This window comes from Eutrema salsugineum, unplaced genomic scaffold, assembly GCF_000478725.1.
Source record: "Eutrema salsugineum unplaced genomic scaffold, Eutsalg1_0 scaffold_15, whole genome shotgun sequence".
NCBI classification, from domain to species: domain Eukaryota; kingdom Viridiplantae; phylum Streptophyta; class Magnoliopsida; order Brassicales; family Brassicaceae; genus Eutrema; species Eutrema salsugineum.
This window is the reverse complement of record NW_006256867.1, coordinates 7,437,991-7,458,112: the sequence shown is the minus strand read 5'-3', so window position 1 is coordinate 7,458,112 and position 20,122 is coordinate 7,437,991. Positions and strand designations below refer to the sequence as shown.

General features: G+C 37.8%; 1 pseudogene; it reads right to left on the bottom strand.

The window, feature by feature from the left end:
- Positions 1-16,019: 16,019 nt before the first annotated feature.
- LOC112088119 lies at positions 16,020-18,482 on the bottom strand (annotated as a pseudogene).
- Positions 18,483-20,122: the final 1,640 nt, after the last annotated feature.

The following is a 20,122-nucleotide window of genomic DNA, read 5'->3' as shown; positions in this document are numbered from 1 at the left end:
TCCTAATCAAATCGGCAAAACACTAATTAGGTAGACGATGTAAAAGACCGAAAACTGTTAAACATTAACCAATCCTCAAAAGCTAAAACTAAAAAACTACCATATTTTCAAAAGAACCATCAAATACCTGTAATGAAACATGAACTCTTTTTCCTCTCCACTTCCTTCAATTGCAATGAGATCACTTTGGCAGAGTACATTTTTAGAAAGTAACTATTAATTTTGTGTAATTAACTTTTGCTGTAATTAACTTTTGCTGTCTCCGGAAGAAGGCATGGGACGGTTTTTATAGAGGACGACAGGAAAAACATTTTAAAGTAAAGAGAGCAAAACGAGTCGGTCAAACGGTGCCTGCGAAAAAAACGGGTTTCTAAAAAGGTACTTAATTAGGTTTTGTCGTTTCCTATTTGATTTTTTGGGTCGCGTTTATTCCTCATACACTGTTTTCCAATATTGCGGTTTTTCAAAAACGTAAAGAATTGATTTTTGAAAAAAACCGTTTATTCGTGCCGTCCTGTCCTACAATTTCATTTCAAAGACACGATCATTGTCCGTTTTCTAGATAATGTTTTCTTTCTCTGCTATAGAACCATGTCTTTGATAATTATTTTGATCCCCTAAACAAGAAAAACCCTAAACCCTAGATCGTAAACCCTAAGCCCTAAACCCTAAACCCTAAACATAAGCCATAATGTGCATACACCATATAATGTAAACTTAGCCATAAGCCATAATGTGCATACACCATATAATGTAAACTGATTCATGTTGTCCACCGTCACAGGTGTACACAGTTTGTGTACACAGTTTGTGTACACCTTGTCCAGTATACATCATGAATTTTATAACAAATATAACATAGTTCATGCCTCGCCAAGTTTAAATATATAGAAACATAGTTTACGCAAGAAACAAAATCCGAAAACCAAGGCGAGATCCACCCAGAAAAACCAACAAGACCCCCACAAAAACCAATGTGGCTCGCTCTTTCCTAAACACAACAAAAGACACACAAAAGCCACACCCGATCAACTCAATGTTGCCTTGCATTTTGCCCGGTTATGGCCAGGATTTCCACATCTCAAGCATTTGTTTGGCTTCTTTTTTTTCACAACCTGCAACAACGTATATCAGTAATCAGTAATCAGTATGACTAGGGAAAAATAATTGTTTAGGTGTATACTAACCTGAGGATACTCTCCTGCTGAAAGTTTTATCTTCGTCGTAGGCCTTCCTGATTGACGTTTTGACTTATGTGGCATAATATTCAGGTCACACACCTCAGCTGGGATACGAATGTCGTCAGGGTCGGGCACTGATAGGATTTTGCCACTAATTGTTGCACTCCAAATTGATTTCTTATGAATGGCCTAGCCGCGGCCATTGCATGTCGGCAAGGGTATTTCAATGTCTGAAACTCTAGACATGAGCATGTTTTGTTTAGGAGATCTACATGCCGCCGTACACCTATGAACTCAGAACTGACTTCAACCTCCCATGCAGAAATGCCTTGAACCGATAGTGCAGCAGATTTTTCAAGCTGCAGGTTCATTAACTTGTCAACTTCTTCTGGAATGTCACCATCCATCTTTTGAATTTTCTCTCTTCTGCATTCAAGCCACCTACTTAACATTCGCCTGATAAATTCTAGCATTGCAACGATTGGACTGTCTCTTGCTGCAAATAGTGCATTGTTCAGAGACTCCGCAATATTACTGGAGGTCATATTATACCTCTGACCAGAAAATTGTGATCTAGTCCACAGCGCAAGAGGGATTTTTTCCATTTACTCCCAACAACCATAATCAACATCCTTCAGCCTTGCGTATAGTCTCTTGAAATTAGAAACTGTGAACGCTTCTCCAGCCTTTCCGACCAAACCTTTCTGACCGGAACCTTTGTATTTACCATGAACATTTCTCTGGATATGAACAAGACATGCACCGTGGTGTGCCTGTGGATACCATTTCTTTTTAGCTTTGGCAATTCCACCATGCCTATCCGAGATAATAATAAGATCAGAGGAATCTGGAATAATGTCTACCAACTTCTCAAAGAACCACCTCCATGTCTGGTCAGACTCTGCATCGACAACGGCGAACGCTATTGGAAAAACTTGGTAATTAGAATCTTGTCCACTGGCCGTTAATAGACAACCCTTATACTTACCAATCAGGTGAGTTCCATCAACAACAACTACCGGTTTCAAATGTTTCCATCCAGATATACATGCAGCCATTGCCATAAATACGGACTTAAACCTTGTCATACATTTTCCATCTTTTTCATCTCTCTCAGTTGACAAATGTGTTATGGTGTCGGGGTTAGCATACTTGAGCACATGGAGGTAAATCGGTAATAATTTGAAAGAAGTCTCCTCTGTTCCGTGAGCAGAGTATATAGCCAGCCCCTTAGCTTTCCAGCTTTTCTAGTACGAGGCTGTAATATTATATTTGGAGAGAACAATCGCAGGTAGCTCACTCGCACGTGGACCAACTATTGCATTCTCGTACTTAGACTTCAGCAGAGCCGCCATGACTTTAGAAGTCGCATGCTTAGAAATTTTCTTTCTTGTATCCGGGTGGCATGTATGCTTCAAGCACACCTTCCTCACCTCATACAACGCAGAGTCGCCAACTTGACACCCCAACACCCTCCAATCACGTATCTTTGCTGGACATTGAGCGACTGTGTACTTCTTTGCATGCCTTTTGAATTCGAACGTCACTACATTCTTCAGCGCATTGATGGCCAACGTGACTTTAAAGTGTTCCTTGTTCCTGAAATTTTTCCCAACCCATATCTCTCCATCTTCATTTGACAAATCAAGTTCATCGAAATCCCCTTCCATATCATCAGAGACTGGTACCACATCCGGAAATCCATATAGTTCTGTACGTTTAGTCGCTTTCTTCAGTTCTGCACCGCCATTCTGACGCCCCCAAACGACATCACCTTTCGGAGTCTCCACAAAATCATCATCATCTCCATGGGGAGCCAGGACCTTCTCACATACAGTCATCTTTCTTCCAGGAAAATGAATAGGACTCTCCGTTAAGACAATGGAGTAGTCCATATGGTTTGAATCACTCGGCTCACTTCCGCGACTACTTCCACAACCCCCTGAACTACCAGAGTCATCCTTATCCTCATCAAATCCAGGTTCAGAATGGAAACCCTTACCATCTGCTAGTACGTAATCATTCCACCAGTCAAAATCATAATCCGGATCATAATCATCATCAAAGCCGTATGCGTCATCGTCAACATCATCAGCTTCCTTCTCTTCCGAATCTCTCGCCTCGTCTGATTCCTGGGACATTTTTAATTCCAACTCAGGGTGGTCAACAGAGACAGGGTTACTTGGAACATCAGGTTTTACATTAACGGAGGTGTTAGTGGTGGCCTTAGCCTCTGCTTTCTCTGATTCTTGGGACATGTTTAATCCCAACGCAGGATGGTTTACAGAGACAGCTTCAGGTTGTACACCTTTGGAGGTGTTCATTGCGGCCTTTGCCTCTACTTTATCGGCATGTGCTATCAGCAAACAATCATCGATATCTTCATCATCTGCTTCATCATCGGGTTGACTAGACGCTGCTAAAGAAGAGGCTATGAAGTTTGTTGGCCCTAAGGACTTTCGCCGTTCCCTAGCAATTTGAACTTCAAGACTTTCCTTCCGTTTCAATCTCACCATTTCACCATTTACTGACTCCTTGAATGTGCCAAATAAATTCACAGACTTATCAGACTTATGCAGCGAACGGAAGAATTTGTACTCTCGAGGAGTAACTATCACACATGGACAACTCCCATCACCATTAAGCTCAGCTAGAACATCATAAAACCAGTAGGAAATCTCCACCGAAACAACTCTCGGGTCTAATCCGAACTCATGCGCAATCAGATTTCTCAAATCATCTGGTCCGGACACATCTTTGCAATTTATGCACATTCCACGACGAGATATGTCCATTTTGAAATCCCAATCTCCTGTATAGTACCTTATCCACGTTCCCACCATAACGAGAATGAACGCATCCACTACAAATAGCGAACACCATATCTAAAAAACTACTGGCAAATAACGAACACCAGAACGAAAAATTCAAAAATAACAATGACAAATCTACGGGTGTACAATAATAGGATTAAGTAACTAACCGTGGTTGTTGTCCTCTTGATCATCGCATAATTTCCCCTTCAATTTCAACATCTTCTCGAAAGGGAAACTAGGGTTTCTAATTTGGTTAGGGTACTTTGTTTCTTATTTTCACCATTATCTCTAATTAACCACAAATTTTCCCGCCAAAATAAAAGAGAATGGGAAGGGTAGTTTTGCGTCTAATGAGTTGGGTAGTTTTAAAATTGTTTCTGGCCCATAACAAAGCCCAGGGTAGTTTTGCCATTGTTTCCGGCCCATAACCAAAGTCCAGTATGCTAAGGTGGTTTTTGGAAATTTCATTCCGAAATTCGAAATCAGGCCCAAAAAACGACCCAATCACGCACGTGAGTTGCTCTCTTCCCAACTGTTACGCGCGCGGACACAGACTACTCCTGGGACCCATGGTATTTCCTGCGTCTGTATCTCTCTAGACTTCTCTGTCTCTCTCTCTCTCTCTCTCAGAAACAAAGGTAGGTTTGGCATTATGAAATTATGTCCCTACCCTGACTAATTAAAACTTAAAAGTTAAAACTACCAATTTCTCAAATTCAAACTTAAAAACTACCCTATTTTGAAAACAACCCTTTCTTTGAGGTCACCATGGAGAAAAACATTTTTTATATCCAGTTGATGAAGAGGTCAGTTCTTTATAGTATCAACATCGAGCACAGAACAGATCGTCGCCGGTTTGACAACATGGTTAAAAGTCTCGTCACAGTCAACACCGAGTTTCTGAGATTTCCCGTTAGCTATCAGACGAGCTTTATAGCGAACGAGCTTGCCGCTAGCATCAAACTTGTGCCTGTACAACCACATAGAACGAACAATATTAGCAGACTTGGGCCGTGGTACAAGAGACCACGCCCGTTTTAATAAAAGCATTATGTTCGTCTCTCATAGCAGTAGTCCAATTAGGGTCCTTTGCAGCTTTGATATGAGATTTGGGTAAAGGAGAGATGGTGGTAGTATGGAGACAGAGACGGTGTCGGGATTTGACAATGCCGCTTTTACTACATGTGATCATCGGATGATGAGACACAATCACAGGCGGAGCAACATTTGGAGCTTGCGACAGAGGAGGAGAGGCGGGTAAAGGATTTTGGGTTGGTTGTGGTGAGATAGGTGCATGTTTAGAGATTGGTTTGGTTGGAGAGGTTATAATTGGTGGTGGAGGTTGAACTGGTTCCTCAGCAAAAGGAAAAGTATTCTCATCAAAAATAACATGGAGAGGATGATCTTCTTTGTTGCAAGGTCGAGGCACCGAAAACCTCTATGATTAGTCAGATATCCCAAAAAAATGCAGCGGGAAGAGTGAGGAGCAAGCTTGTGTGGAATAGTAGGTAAGAGATTCAGGTAACAAAGAGACCCAAGAATCGAAGATGATCATATCGGGGCTTGTGGTTGAACAATCTCGTGAAAGGTATGTTGTTGTTGATGGCAGCAGAAGGAAGAAGATTGAGATGATGAGCAGTTGTGTGGAGTGCTTCTACCCAATAAGCAAGAGGCATGTGGGCTTGTAGGAGCAAGGTGCGAACCAAGTTGTTGAGAGATCGTAGCATACGCTCGGTTTTTTTCATTTTGTTGAGAAGTATAAGGGCAGGAGAACCGAAAACTCGTGCCGGTTGCAGCAAAATGCTCTCGAAAGTCTTTGTTATCAAACTCACGACCATTGTCACATTGGAAAGAGACAATAACAATAGGAATATTGAAGTAGGTGAGAGCTTGTGGAGGTAATGCTGTATATGGTGAGATAGTGTAGAGAGGACCAAGACTGTCACATCAGAGAAGTTTGGTCTGAGTTCGAAGATCCTTGACACAAAAACCAAAAGGGTCAAATTCGATAGAACACATGTTATCCGTAACAAACCATCGAACAGATATCAGATTTTTGATGATGGTTGGGCATACAAGAACGTGGTGGAGGTGAAGAGGTCGAGAGGTGGTGGGTATGATAGTTTGGCCAGTGTTTGTGACGGGTGCAGAGGACCCATTGCCAATGATCACAGATGATATAGTGCTTTTATTAAAAAGAGAACGCAGCATACCTGACTGAGTCGCAATGTGATTGGTGGAACCCGTATCCATGTGCCAAGAGTTGTCCACCGGATCCTAAAGACTCATAGTGATGAAAGCGTGAGGAAGAGCAGTGGGTGCATATGAGGAAGAACTTCGGATAGAGGGAGCAGATGGAGCAGCGTGAAGGTAATTGGCTTCACTAGGTTGACAAGGCACAAAAGATCCTGGTGATGACGGAAATTGCCCACCAAAGGAAGGAAGAGTCGGAGGTTAATACGGTGGTGGAGGTGGAGCACCGTATACGAGGACTGATAAAGCCACGGTGGAAGATTGTAGGACCATGGAGATTGGAGGTAGCGATTGTTATTCCATTGGTTTGAGTGGTCACGACCTCGATTTCGACCACCTCTTCCACGGTTTTTATTGTTATTGCGACCTGAGTAACCATCGCTGTTGCAAGCGGAGTAGCCATCATTGTTGTTTTGATTTTGAAAATTTTGACGTATATAAAACAGCCCGGGAAGATGAATGAGGAGCAGTCTTAAGTTGTTTGTTGAGACGTTTTTCCTCCATGAGAAGTGTTTGGGCAAATTTTAACCGGTTCGTGTGTGAATAGTCCTACGGAATAACGAGAAGAGATAGATCTTTATTAATCAACGAATATTGAGTTACAAGCAATCAATATCAAAAATCAAAGTAAGTTGGTATCGTCCGTCGCTCGGTAGTCGTCGTCGATTGGTGAGAGCAAAGGTACAAAGAGATCTGGTCGTTCGGTTTTCTGTTGCGGAAATAGAGTTTTTAGGATTTTCTGCAGTATGTGTTCGTCCTTGCTCTAGGACTTCTCTAATTATAGGGTTATGTCAATCCTAATTCTTATTAAATTAGGTTTTATATGTCGGTCGGTCTTTCCATATTTCTCTTTGAATTGGGAGCTCATGTCGGTCGGTCGCTCCAACTTTTCTAGACGGTTTATTCAAGAATATGAACCAACGACTTATAATAAACCACTGGTCGATGTTAAACCGATTGACAAAGACGAATAGTCGATGTTGAGACTCTCTCTCTAGTGACCGTTTGTCATTCCCATTCTTTTCAGGTACATGATCACAATGACCGTTCGTCATTCGTACTCTCCTATCAGCGACACAATCACAATGACCATTCGTCACTCTTTTCCTCTTGCCAATGACATGATTTCGTCACTCCTTCTTTCTTAGCAGCGACATGATCACAGTGACCGTTCGTCAATCCTTTTCACTTAGCAGTAACATGATCACATTGGCCGGATAATGAATTAATTTCACCTAACAAGAAGCATGGAAAGAGCCTTAGTAAAGGATGGAAACTGAGATTAATGTTGAATAACGTTTGTGATGCTATCGAATATTTCAGAGAGACCATTAAGCATGTGCATCACCAGCGCACGTTCGGTGATAGGATAATCGAGATTGGTGAGAAGATCGGAGAGAGTCTTCAACTTGTGACTGTAATTGGTGATAGACATATCACCAAGCACAAGAGTGCGGAGGTCGTGATCGTTGCACTTCTTTGTTGTTGAGAAAAAAAGTTTTCTAGATTAAGCCAGAGATCTCGAGCGATGGATCTGGATTTGAGAATGGTGTCGAGAAGTTGTTCCGAAACGGTGCCATAGATCTACATCTTGACAAGCCCGTCTCTTTCCTTCCATTGCGTCTCTGTCTCGGGAGATGGAACAGACGATCCATCTATGTGACCGGAGAGATCGTGCAATGAGTTTCAAAAAGCTCACGCCATACGTTGTAGTTGAGCGTAGTAAGATCAAGCTGAATAGGTATGTAACCATGGATTTGAGAAATTCCGTAAGGTTTGTCTGTAGTCAGAGCGGCGGGAACCTGCGTAGAGTCCGACATTTCAGCATGAACAAAAGACGAAAAGAAACAAAAAAGAAAAGAAAAGAGGAACGAAAAGAAAGAGACGGAAGATAATCAATGCTAGTCAATATGATTGTAATCGTAATCAGTGCTAGTCAAAGAGTGAGTCTTACACTAATTTTAGGTTCGATGATCTTGTGTTCTCTCTTCAATCATCTTCTTATGTATGGTTTGCTGGTTGCTTTATGGTATTGTCTAATGGTTTTCATTGGATTACGTGTGAGCCATCATCATCTCTTTGTTTCGTTAGTTAAAAATGTTAATCTTTCCATTCCAAATGGGAAAAACATTGATATTTTGATCTGCACAGGTTCATACATGGTGTGACCCATTGTATCATTGATACGACGACGAATACACCACTTCTTGTATTTAGCTATGTTGTACTTGTATGGATTCAGAATCGCTGAAGCGAATGTGTAGCATATTAAAAATGGGTACGTTATAAGAAGGGTTTCATATTTAACACAATTCTATAATATTTACTTCCAATTAAACCTTAAAAACATTTAAACACAATTTTATTCTAATAATACTTAACTTAAGGTGTCTAATTTTCTAAATATCTCACAGAAATCAAAATATTAAACCAACTATTTTATAAACCAACTATTAAAAAAAAAAAAAAAAAAAAACTACGGCTTATGTCGCCCTGCGCGCAGATCTATTTTTAAGTTATTTTTATGATGTGAGGATTATATCTTTTTTGCAGATTGTATTCTGTTTTTTTTTTTCATTATGTTTATGTGAGTTTATTACTTTTTACATCTTAATATTACTTATCGGTGAAGTATATGCTAAAAAGAAAACTATATAGACACTATCTGATTTTCAAAAATAGAGATGTACTTCCCGCTTAACAAATACACCACATGGTTTTCAATCTTTAGTTGTAGTAATCTTACACCATAATTAAAAAAAGGCTTTCAAGTTCACCCTTTTTTTTTAAGAAATTGAGTTTAATCAGAATTTGTAGCTTATTCTAGAAGAATCAGTTACTGTATATAAGAAAAATGGGAACAAAAAAAAAGAAACCCTTAAGAGTGAACAAATTTACTCTGACCTTTGTGTTAGTCTAGAAGTTGGTGTATTAATGACATTAAGTACCTCCAAATATAAAGTCTCTAGAGAATTTATCTCGCCTAGCAATGACTTTATGGGTGAACATAAATTAGATCTTCATTCGAAACTGATACATATAAGATACATGGATTCTAAAATCTATGTTCTAGGACTTCTGCGTCAGATTGAATCTCGTGATGTTGGCTGGATAAGAAATCAGAAATGACTTGTCATGATCATTACGATCAGAATAGACTGATCTGATTGTTTCACATATAGCCTGTGAATACAAAAGATAACACCAATCCGAGATCAAATCAATGAACATACATCAAATTTGGTAAAATCAATATCTTTTTTGCACACTTACTGATTGTAGCAAATATGAAGCAATTTTATTGTGTGAAACAAAATCAATTAAGGATTACATGATTTCTACAACTATTAAGGAAAAAGACTTGAAACAAAATAAATTACGGATTACATGATGTTCACAACTATTAAGAAAAAGACTAACGAAAGAAATCATATCCATCATCATTGCCACAACACTAATTAATTCTTGATATATCCCTTTATCTTGCGGGATACAAATAAGTTGATGACAGATCTGGTTCACTTCCAACGAATCGCCGGATCAGCCCTAACTAGAGACACAAAAACCATGATATATACAAACCTTAAAAACATCAATGTACATCAACTGTGGCAAACACACAATTATAAGATTTCAGTTTGTAAAATCTTAATTCAGCTAAGAGCAGTATAACGTTGCTCCTCCACTAAAAGAATTTATGGAGAGCTTTTCTAATTTGATGTAGAAACATACTAGTCTTAATCTTGTTAAAAACCTAAGGTTCTCGTTGTCTAGTTTTTTTTTTTTTTAATTTCAATTCAAATGGGGCCTGAGGAAGAAGATAATAATGTTTAATCCAAAGACAAATGACATGATGATCTCACCAGAGTTACCAAGCGAACAACACGGTGGATTATGTTGGACACTGGACAGGTACATTCATTGTTTTGTCCCTCGCGCTTCGTGATGATGATGACGTTGTTATAGAGGTTTGGAAATTGGTCTTCAATGCCGAGAGTCCACAATGGACGAATATTGACACGAGTAACCTGAGGACTCTGAAGATAAAAAAGCCAAACAAGACATGCATATTGGTAGATGATCAAATTTACTTTTCTATCTATCTTTGAAAAATTTATGTTGGAAAAATTTATGTTGATGATCAAACAATAGATATCGATGGTTAGTATGAGGATGATGTTGTATTGTTTGGGTTGATCCATCACAGTATAAAGGTTTTTGGGCTTCCCACTGATGTAGTTAGGCTCCGCCACAAATGCTTGGTAAAGCTACAGGAAGATTGGCTGGTATTTATGGCATATGTGCAGCTTTGGAGCAAATTTTTGGGAATCCCATGAGAAAAGGCTTCACGAATACTGTGTCTCTTTCTCGACTTCAAGTGGTGTGCTCATTTTAACTCCAACAACTTCTAGCTCCTATCGTTCTTTGGAGTATATCATTCTTTCCATTTTCCTGTTTCCATGTTTTGGATTACATTATGAGATAAAACAAAACAAACGATCCATAATTAAAAAAACATACAAGGATACTCAAAAGTAATATGGATCACATGGTGATTTCATCTAATCTTGTAGAAACTTACAACATTCAAAGCATAAAGAAGAAAATAGCTAAATGGACTCTATTTTAGCTTCTTTGAGATTTCAACTCGAAGAATTAGAGTCTTTCCTATTTGCAATCATCATTGGTCAACCTTCTTGTTGGCTAATTGACTCCTCTATTGCCTTCACTTTACTTTTCATCTCTTAAACTGGCTTCTTATTCTGGAAATAAACTCCATACAGTTTATCAATACCCCTTTCTCTAACATGAATATTGTCCCCAAGTTCAAACATTGCGAATTGCTTTAGCAGTTCCTGCACAACAGATGAACACTACAAGAAAACATATCATATTCCTAAAGAAAATATCGTCGGAAAAGCATAGGAAACAATCCTTTCTTATCAAATTCTTACGAAATTTTGTTATAAGAAATCAACCGTCGGAAATTATAAAAAATAGGAAAATTGTAGGAAATTTCTTATGAAAATGTTGGTAGGAAAATTTCGATTGAAATTTTAGTAGGAAAGTTATTGAAAATATCCAACCATTTTCTTATCATTTTCTAACGAACTATTTTCTACCATTTTCTTATGAATTATTTGCTACGATTTTTTTACGATAATAATAAAAGTTAATTAAATTAATTCAAAAATAAATATATTTCAAAAATTAAATTGAAAATTAACAAATAAATATTAATTATAAATTCTAATTTTTAAATAATATTGTATTAAAAACATCCCAAACCGAAAATAGGAGTTAGTTTACAAAAAAATTAAACCAGACAAAAATTAATTAAACCGAACTAAATAAAAAACTCCTAATTAAAAACATCTCAAACAGCATTCATGCTTTCTCTTCCTTGCTTGTATTGCTGTCATCCTTTTAGACCATGTTCATTAGTGAACCTTTCTATGAAGTTTATTAGATTAAAATATTAATTATTTTTGGTTTTAAAGTATGGGAAGAACCTGGATTTATTTTTGGATTTCATTAGTAAACCTTAAAATAGGTTCATTCCGAAAACAATTTTTTTTTGAGAGAATTTTTTTTTCTTTTTTCTTAAATCCAAAATGCATATGAACCTGTGCCCAAAAATCCCCACGAACTCCCACTGGACCTGCTCCAGCTCCAGAGCGAAGAAGAAAAACAAATCGATTTGCCACCATATCGCTGGAAAATTTGTTGAGTCAACAGAATCCACTAATTGCCATGCAGCCCTTGCGACTTCAGATCCATCACCACCAGTCTCACCGGACGTTATCCTTCAAATCTCAACTAGGAAAAAGTCACCGAGACAGCACCGCTAAAAGAGCACCACCACCCGATCTCGTCCTCACATAGCTGCACCTGTCTCCACCAAAAATACAAAAACTTAGATTTATGATTTTCCCTAACAAATTAGATGAAGAAGAATAAGTTTGAGGAAAAAGAAGAAAAAGATTGAAGAGATGGAAAAATAGAGGCGGCCATTTACAATGAAAGAGTTAGGGAAAATGAAAGGGTTTATCATGTATAAATTTAGGTCATAAACTTTTCTATCGAATTCTTACGTTTTTCCTACAGATGATATATTTAGTAGGAAAGTGGTTAAAAATTTTCTATCAATATCTGACCAAAGTGTCTTCGAAGACATTCCAACCGAACCAGAACAAGACCAATATGTACAATTACCAATCACCTTTGAAGGAGCCATGGCACGGCAGAGAACTAGGATACTTCACCATAAGTACAATCAATGCATCAAGAAAGTGCTAAACCAACTAAACAACGACAAGCCACCCAAGACAAGTCTTAATGACCTCCGCAGTTTACAAGACTCTCTCACCAACCACCAAGTCGATGAAGAATTCTGTCAAACACTAAAGATCCATGAAAACCTATATGCCCAAACCATTTTATTACAAATATAAGATGGACCAGAAGAAGTCCAGGACAAGGGATCAACATCAAGCCAACCAGATTCTTGTTAATCACTTGTGCCAATCAACAGCTCTTAAAGGATTAAAGGGAGTAACGCGCCTAGAGAATTCAAATTATCAACAAACTTTATCAATCCTGCCGCTAAGTTGATTTGTTTTCATTACAACCTTATCATTTTTTTCAACTAATCCTTGATTTTCCTGTTGTCTGCTTTCAGTAGTAACTAGACTTATGCCTTTTTTTCTCTTTAGTGTCGAATTTCTAATCTTTTTGTTGACATTTTTCCATTAGTTTTTTTTCTTTGTAATTGGCTTTATAGCCTAGCCTATCGAGTGTATCTTTGTTTTTCACGATGAAATATAATAGCACCTTTTACCTTTGAGCAACGCTTTTGTGCAAAACTTTCTTCCTCATTGATTTTTGGAGACCCTATTAGTTTTGTAGAGTCAACGAAGAAGATGAAGTTGGGAAAAGAAATTCTGTTATTCATCAATGAATGTTGTTACATTGTTTATCTTATATATGGAAAGAAATGAACCAAGTAAACCGGTTTTATATCATAACCGGGAAATACAATCAAAATCTATCCTATATTCTGATATTCCCCCTCAAGATGGCACGTAAATTGAATGAAGAGACATCTTGCTTATGAGAGAAGAGAACTGATTAGGAAACAGAGGCTTGGTAAAGACATCTGCGAGCTGATTCGTAGTGTTAATGTGAAGTGTCTTGATCAAACCACTATCAACTCTGTCTCGAACCTCATGACAATCCAAATCTACATGTTTTGTCCGTTCATGAAACACTGGATTGTTGGCAATGTGAATAGCCGCAGTGGAATCACAATAGAATGCAACAGGTTTAGATTGAGGTACCTGTAACTCATTAAGAAGATTCACCAACCAAACGACTTCCTTGACTGCAAACGCCATTGCTCTGTACTCAGATTCTGCAGTGGAATGTGAGACAGTTGGCTGTTTCTTAGACTTCCATGAAATGAGAGATTGTCCAAGAAACATACAGAAACCCGAAGTTGAACGTCGAGTGTCTGGACATGATGCCCAATCTGCATCAGTAAAAGATTGAAAAACCAGATTTGATTCCACCGGATAGAACAGGCCTAAACCTGCAGTTCCGTTGAGATAATGTAGAACCTTGTAAGCTGCTTTTAGATGAGATTTCTTTGGAGCTGAAGCGAACTGACAAAGTTTGTTGACAGCAAAAGTTATATCAGGTCGTGTGATGGTAAGATACATGAGCTTACCAACCAATCTCCGATGTAAACCAACATCTTCAAGAACAGGTTCATCATTGTGTTGACTTAGCTTGACATTTGGATCCATTGGAACTGTGGCCGGTTTGCAAGCTAGTAACCCTGTATCTTCAAGTAGGCTTAAGATATACTTTCTTTGGCAGATAGAGATGCCCTTACTTGAACGAGCAATTTCTAAGCCAAGAAAGTATTGTAGTGCTCCCAAGTCTCTTAGTTTAAAAGCTCTTTGCATAGCTGCTTTAAGTTTTTTCCACATCATTATCATTGTTGCTTGCAATGATTATGTCATCGACATAAACCAAAACCGCAATGTAACTAGTTCCAATGCTCCTGATGAAGAGTGTATGATCTGTCTGCGACTTTCGAAATCCCAGATTTAACAGAGTAGAACTGAACTTCAAAAACCACTGTCGAGAAGCCTGTTTAAGACCATATAACGACTTTTTCAATCGACAAACTGCATTCTGAGGTAAGACTTCCCCCTCTTTTGGTGTATAACCTGGAGGTAAATCCATATAGATTTCTTCATGTAAATCACTGTTCAAGAATGCATTGGATATATCCAGTTGTGTTAGGCTCCAATTCTTTGCTGCAGCAACAGCTAGAAGTGTTTTCACGGTAGTCATCTTTGCTACAGGTGAAAAGGTGTCAACAAAGTCGATGCCCTCTTGTTGAGTATACCCTTTAGCGACTAACCGTGCTTTGTATCTCTCCAGACTTCCATCTGCATTCAATTTGACTTTGTATACCCATTTACATCCGATCGTGTGTTTGCCCAGAGGTAAAGAGCATATTTCCCAAGTCTGAGTACTTTCTAATGCTTTGAGCTCTTCATTCATCGCATTCAACCATTCATCAAACTTCTTTGCTTGTCTGAATGAAGTTGGTTCACCGTGGAGAGTAACAGAGCAAACATAAGCTTTATATGTTTCCGAGAGATGATCATAGGAGACATAATTGGCTAGAGGATAAGGGATGTCAGTCTCAGTCATATTGCAATAATAATCCTGCAAATATGCTGGTGTCTTTACAGACCTTCTTCGAATCTCCTTATCTGATTTTACTCTAGAATCTGGATTAGTGCTTTGAGCTACCGGAGAAGGTTCTCTAACTACCGGAGAATCTATATTAACACTATCCAAAGAATCAGATTCTTCAACAGTAGAAAACAGATCATTAAAGGATTCAGACTGACCTCGAGAAGGAAATATATCTTCATGGAATACTACATTCCTGGAGATATATACTTGATGAGTCTCGATATCCAGCAGTTTATATTCTTTGTATCCTGCAGGATATCCAAGAAAAATGCAGGGTTTGGCTCGAGGTTGAAACTTGTTCCTGTTCTTTGTTGATGTTGAACAATATACAAGGCAACCAAAGACGCGTAACCCTTTATAGTCCGGTTTCTTGGAAGTTAGAACTTCATATGGAGATTTTTCTTTCAATAAAGGAGTTGGAAGACGATTTAGTAAGAAGACAGCAGTAAGAACTGAGTCTCCCAAAATTCCAGAGGCAGCTTCGACTGAAACATCAAAGATCTTGCGACATTGAGAATATGTTGATGCTTCCTCTCAACAACTGAATTCTGTTCTGGTGTCTCAGGACAAGAATGATATGAGATGATACCCTTTTTCTTGAACAGATCAGTGAACTTTAGTTCTTGAGCATTGTCAGATCGAACACCTTTCACCACAGCTTTGTACTGAGTCTTTATCATTTGCAAAAATTCAGGGAACACAGTAAGTACCTCGGATTTTGTTCGAAGTAGGTAAAGCCATGTGACTCGCGTGTGATCATCGACTATTGTCAAGAAGTACCTGTAAACTTCATTTGTAGAAACACAGAAAGGCCCCCAAATGTCTATATGGAGTAGATCAAAAGGGTTAGCACATATGTTGTTCTTTGAAGGAAACGGTAAATGTTTTTGTTTGGCAAGGGGACAGATATTGCAATGAAATGATTCTTTATTTCTCAGATTTAAACCAAGTACATCTGCAAGAGAATCAGTCTTATACACAGATGGATGGCCTAATCTATTATGCCATAAGGCAGAATCAGCAAAACATTAATGCGAAATGGTTGAGCAGACATCTTGATAACTGCATCAGCGTCCAAGACGTATAGATTTGATATCTGTTCACCCTGTCCAATCATCAGGCCCTTGATATGATCCTGTATTACACAAGAAGCTTCATCAAATGTAACTCTATATCCGAGATCCTTTGTCAACTGACTAACACTCAAAAGGTTCAGTCGAAAGTTTGGAATATAGAGAACATTGTTCAAAACCAGATCCTCAGTAATGCAGATTTTGCCTATACCGGCAATTCTCACACCCATTCCTGTAGGAAGTGTGACCGAAGTATTCAAAGATTCTGACAAATTCACAAACAGATTCCTATCATGTGAGACATGATGTGTGGCTCCACTGTCTACTATCCATGATCGAGAGGAGAGAGCATTGTTTGTTGCCTGTAAAGCTCCAACAAAACAGATAGTAGAGTTAGAGAAAGCCATACCAGGAAGAGCTGTGATGGTACCACCAGAAGTAGAAGCAACCGAATTGATATGACCAGTTGAAGTCTGTAGCTGAGAATTGAAATAGGCTATGACTTCATGAATCTGATCCTTTGAAAGTTTGTTGATCATTGTGGCTGTAGTGTCTTGGACTACAACTTGAGCAACAACAGGTTTTTCAGAACCAATAGACTTGGATGCAGAAGTTGTTTTATCACTCTGCTGTTTGTTCTTGTGTTTGAAATTTGCTGGATACCCGTGAACCTTGTAACAAGTATCAACTGTGTGTCCTGTATATCCGCAATGACTGCAAGTAGGACGAGGCTTAGAACCATTTGGAGTGGTTTGAGTTGCATTGATAGAGGCTTGAGTTTGATTCGATGTTGACACATTGAAAGCTGAAGCATTCTGAACTGGTAAAATATTTCTTTGACTGTGATCTTGATCAAGAAGATTATAGATCTCAGACAGCTCAGGCACGTTCTTTTTCATGATAATCTGACTTCTAATGACGGCATATGAATCGTTTAAGCCAGCCAGAAACTTTATCACTTTGGCATGATCAGCTTTAGTGCTCATAGCCTTGCAGCAAGAACAATTACGGCATGTGTCAATGCAATCTGCACCATCTAGTTCATCCCAAAGAATTTTAAGAGTAGTGTAATATGTAGCTAAATCCATGGATCCTTGCTGTAAGGACCAGATCTGTTGAGATAGCTGATAGGATCTCGGCAAATTTGTGATGTGAAATCGTGTAAACAGATCCTTCCAGATTTCTGATGCATCATCATAACGCAGAATACTCTTATAGATCTGCTTACTAACTGAGTTCAGAAGCCATGATTTCACCATCGAATTACACCTAGACCAAATCCTGAAGCTAGGATGCAAACTATTAGGTCGCACTATAGATCCATCGATAAACGCAAGTTTGTTCTTAGCATCTAAAGCGATAGTCATAGCAATACGCCAATTATCATAGTTTGATCCATCAAGAACCTCAGGTATAAGAGACAGACCCGGATTATCGCCATTTGTGAGGTAAAATGGTGAATGAACGCTATCCGGAGACTCCGTCATCGAGAATTGATGTTGAGTCGGAGAAATCGGAGGATTTGCTTCTTCTGGAGAGAAGTCCTCAGATATCGATGCTCGACGAGACGACGATGCTGCTCTATTGGTACGACGCGCATTTTTGCGAAGAACGACCACCATTGTAACAGATTCGAAGCTCAGAATGTGTGATTTTCACAGAACTTAGTGATTCTTGGCGGAATAACCAGAATTGAATGAGAAAATCCAGAAAATGATCAATCGGGAGAATCTCCGATGGATCTAGGTCAAAAGAAACGAGAGAAACGAACGGAAGATTCCAGAATCAGCTTGAGGTTTCAACCCTCAATGCTCTGATACCATATTAGTTGTGTAGAGTCAACGAAGAAGATGAAGTTGGGAAAAGAAATTCTGTTATTCATCAATGAATGTTGTTACATTGTTTATCTTATATATGGAAAGAAATGAACCAAGTAAACCGGTTTTATATCATAACCGGGAAATACAATCCAAATCTATCCTATATTCTGATAGACCCGACTTCATAGTTTTGAGTCCTTTGTGTTTCATCACGAGGATTCTGCAACTCCAGTATTATACACTTCATTGCACTTGGTTACTTTTGTCCCGAATAGGTTCCTTTGAATAGAATAGCTCGTTCGAAGATTTCACTCCTTTGGTCCAAGAGTTCAACACTACGTTGTCACTCGTATCAAACTGATACAGTCTTGAGATATCTCTGAGCTTGTTGTATCAACAACCACTCAAGAATTTTCATGTTCTTTTTTCTTTGAAGTGAATGTAAAATTTATTCAACCAATTTTTGTTTTTTTTTTTTTTAATAATGAACGCTACTTCTTTAAAAATTTGAATTGCGTTAAAACAAAATCTATCTAGAGGCAAACCATACTTGCATCCCATCTTCGTATTTTGTATTGCCTAATCTTCTAATCAAAGATAGTCCATTACGAACTTGCTTGTCAAGGTAGTGGATTAAGCGATTCAGAAGGTTGGGCTGTTCTCATGTTCATGTAGTCCGTGCCATGTGACGAACCCTTCTAAATGACTTTCTACATTGTAATCAGTGGCTAACAAAGAGCTGTGGCACCTCCACAAACTCATCCATATCAGTCAGTACAAAATGCAAAATATAATCTCATTGACTCCTTGCCCAACACAACCTTTAAGTGGAAAATATGGAACACCCGATGTAGAAGGAAGTTGCAGTCGATAAGCCACTCTCCCTATACATTTCATCACCTCAAAAGGTTCATTACTACAAACTAGGTGAATACCCGCGCAATGCGCGGATGGTTTACGTTATTTTTTTTAGTTTTTATTTTATTTTTTTAGTCATTTTACAATTTATTTTGTAACATTATCTTTAAATGAGATATTATTTGCAATCATGATATTTTTATAAGTACTCTGATTTTTGGTCAAATCGTCTATGTAATGTTGTGTTATATATAATTTTAGATCTCTTGATATTTGGTTTTTGAGTTCGTCTCTTTTATTCTTTGTCTTTGTTCTTATTTGATTGCAAGTAGGTTGTATTCTCTTATAATTTTATGAAATAAAAATGTTATCTTGAACTGGTTTATCGTATTCTTGATGATTTAACTTAGTATTAGTTCAATAGGGTATAAAATGATGTGTTATATATAATTTTAGATTTCTTGCATGATATTTGATTTTTGAGTTGGTCTCTTTTATTCTTTGTTTTGTTCTTATTTGATTGCAAGTAGGTTGTATTCTTTTATACTTTTATAATATAAAAATGTTATCTCAAATTGATTTATTGTATATTTGTTGATTTAACTGAGTATGTTTTTAATAGTCTATGAATTTTAAATAAATTTGAATTTGAATGACAACATTTCGTATAAGTGGTGTTTTTAAGAACCTAAACCCAAATCAATTGCTGTCTTGGTAAAATATATAATTTCAGATTCATTCAAATACTCTCCAATTCGTCTCTTCTATTACTTTATTATTTGTTTTTCTTTGATCGGCTAAAATTTTCTTGGCTTTACAACTCTCTTTCTGATAAGTAGTTTGTCTGTTGTTTTTGGTGTAATATAATTCTCCTGTATAGATACTTGTCGTTTCAGGAATGTATAGCAAATAAACAAAACATAGGAAGCAAACCATATCTCTCGATTAAATTGTTTCTTCACTGGGAAATTTTGTGTTAGTTTGATATGTTTTTATAATCTCTAAACTTAAAATCCCTTTAAATAATTCTTTTTTTTTTTGACCTCCATTTTGTGCTTCTATTAAACCGTTGATTCCTTGTTTTTAATTAAAGAAACTAAATTCTTTTTTTTTTGGGAGATAATAACTAAATTATTTTCTATTAAACTGTTGGTTCTACTTGGTAGGCGTTAAGTTTAAATGGAAGAAAATATAGCAACATCTGAATTCTATGGTTCTTATGTCCCATTCCTCGTCGTTCATTTATCTAAGTTAACAGGGAGTACCTTTATTGTTATCATCAGTAATGCACCAGGTGAGGAGAAGTCTTATTGAACACCAAATTATGTATTATTTGCATGAGT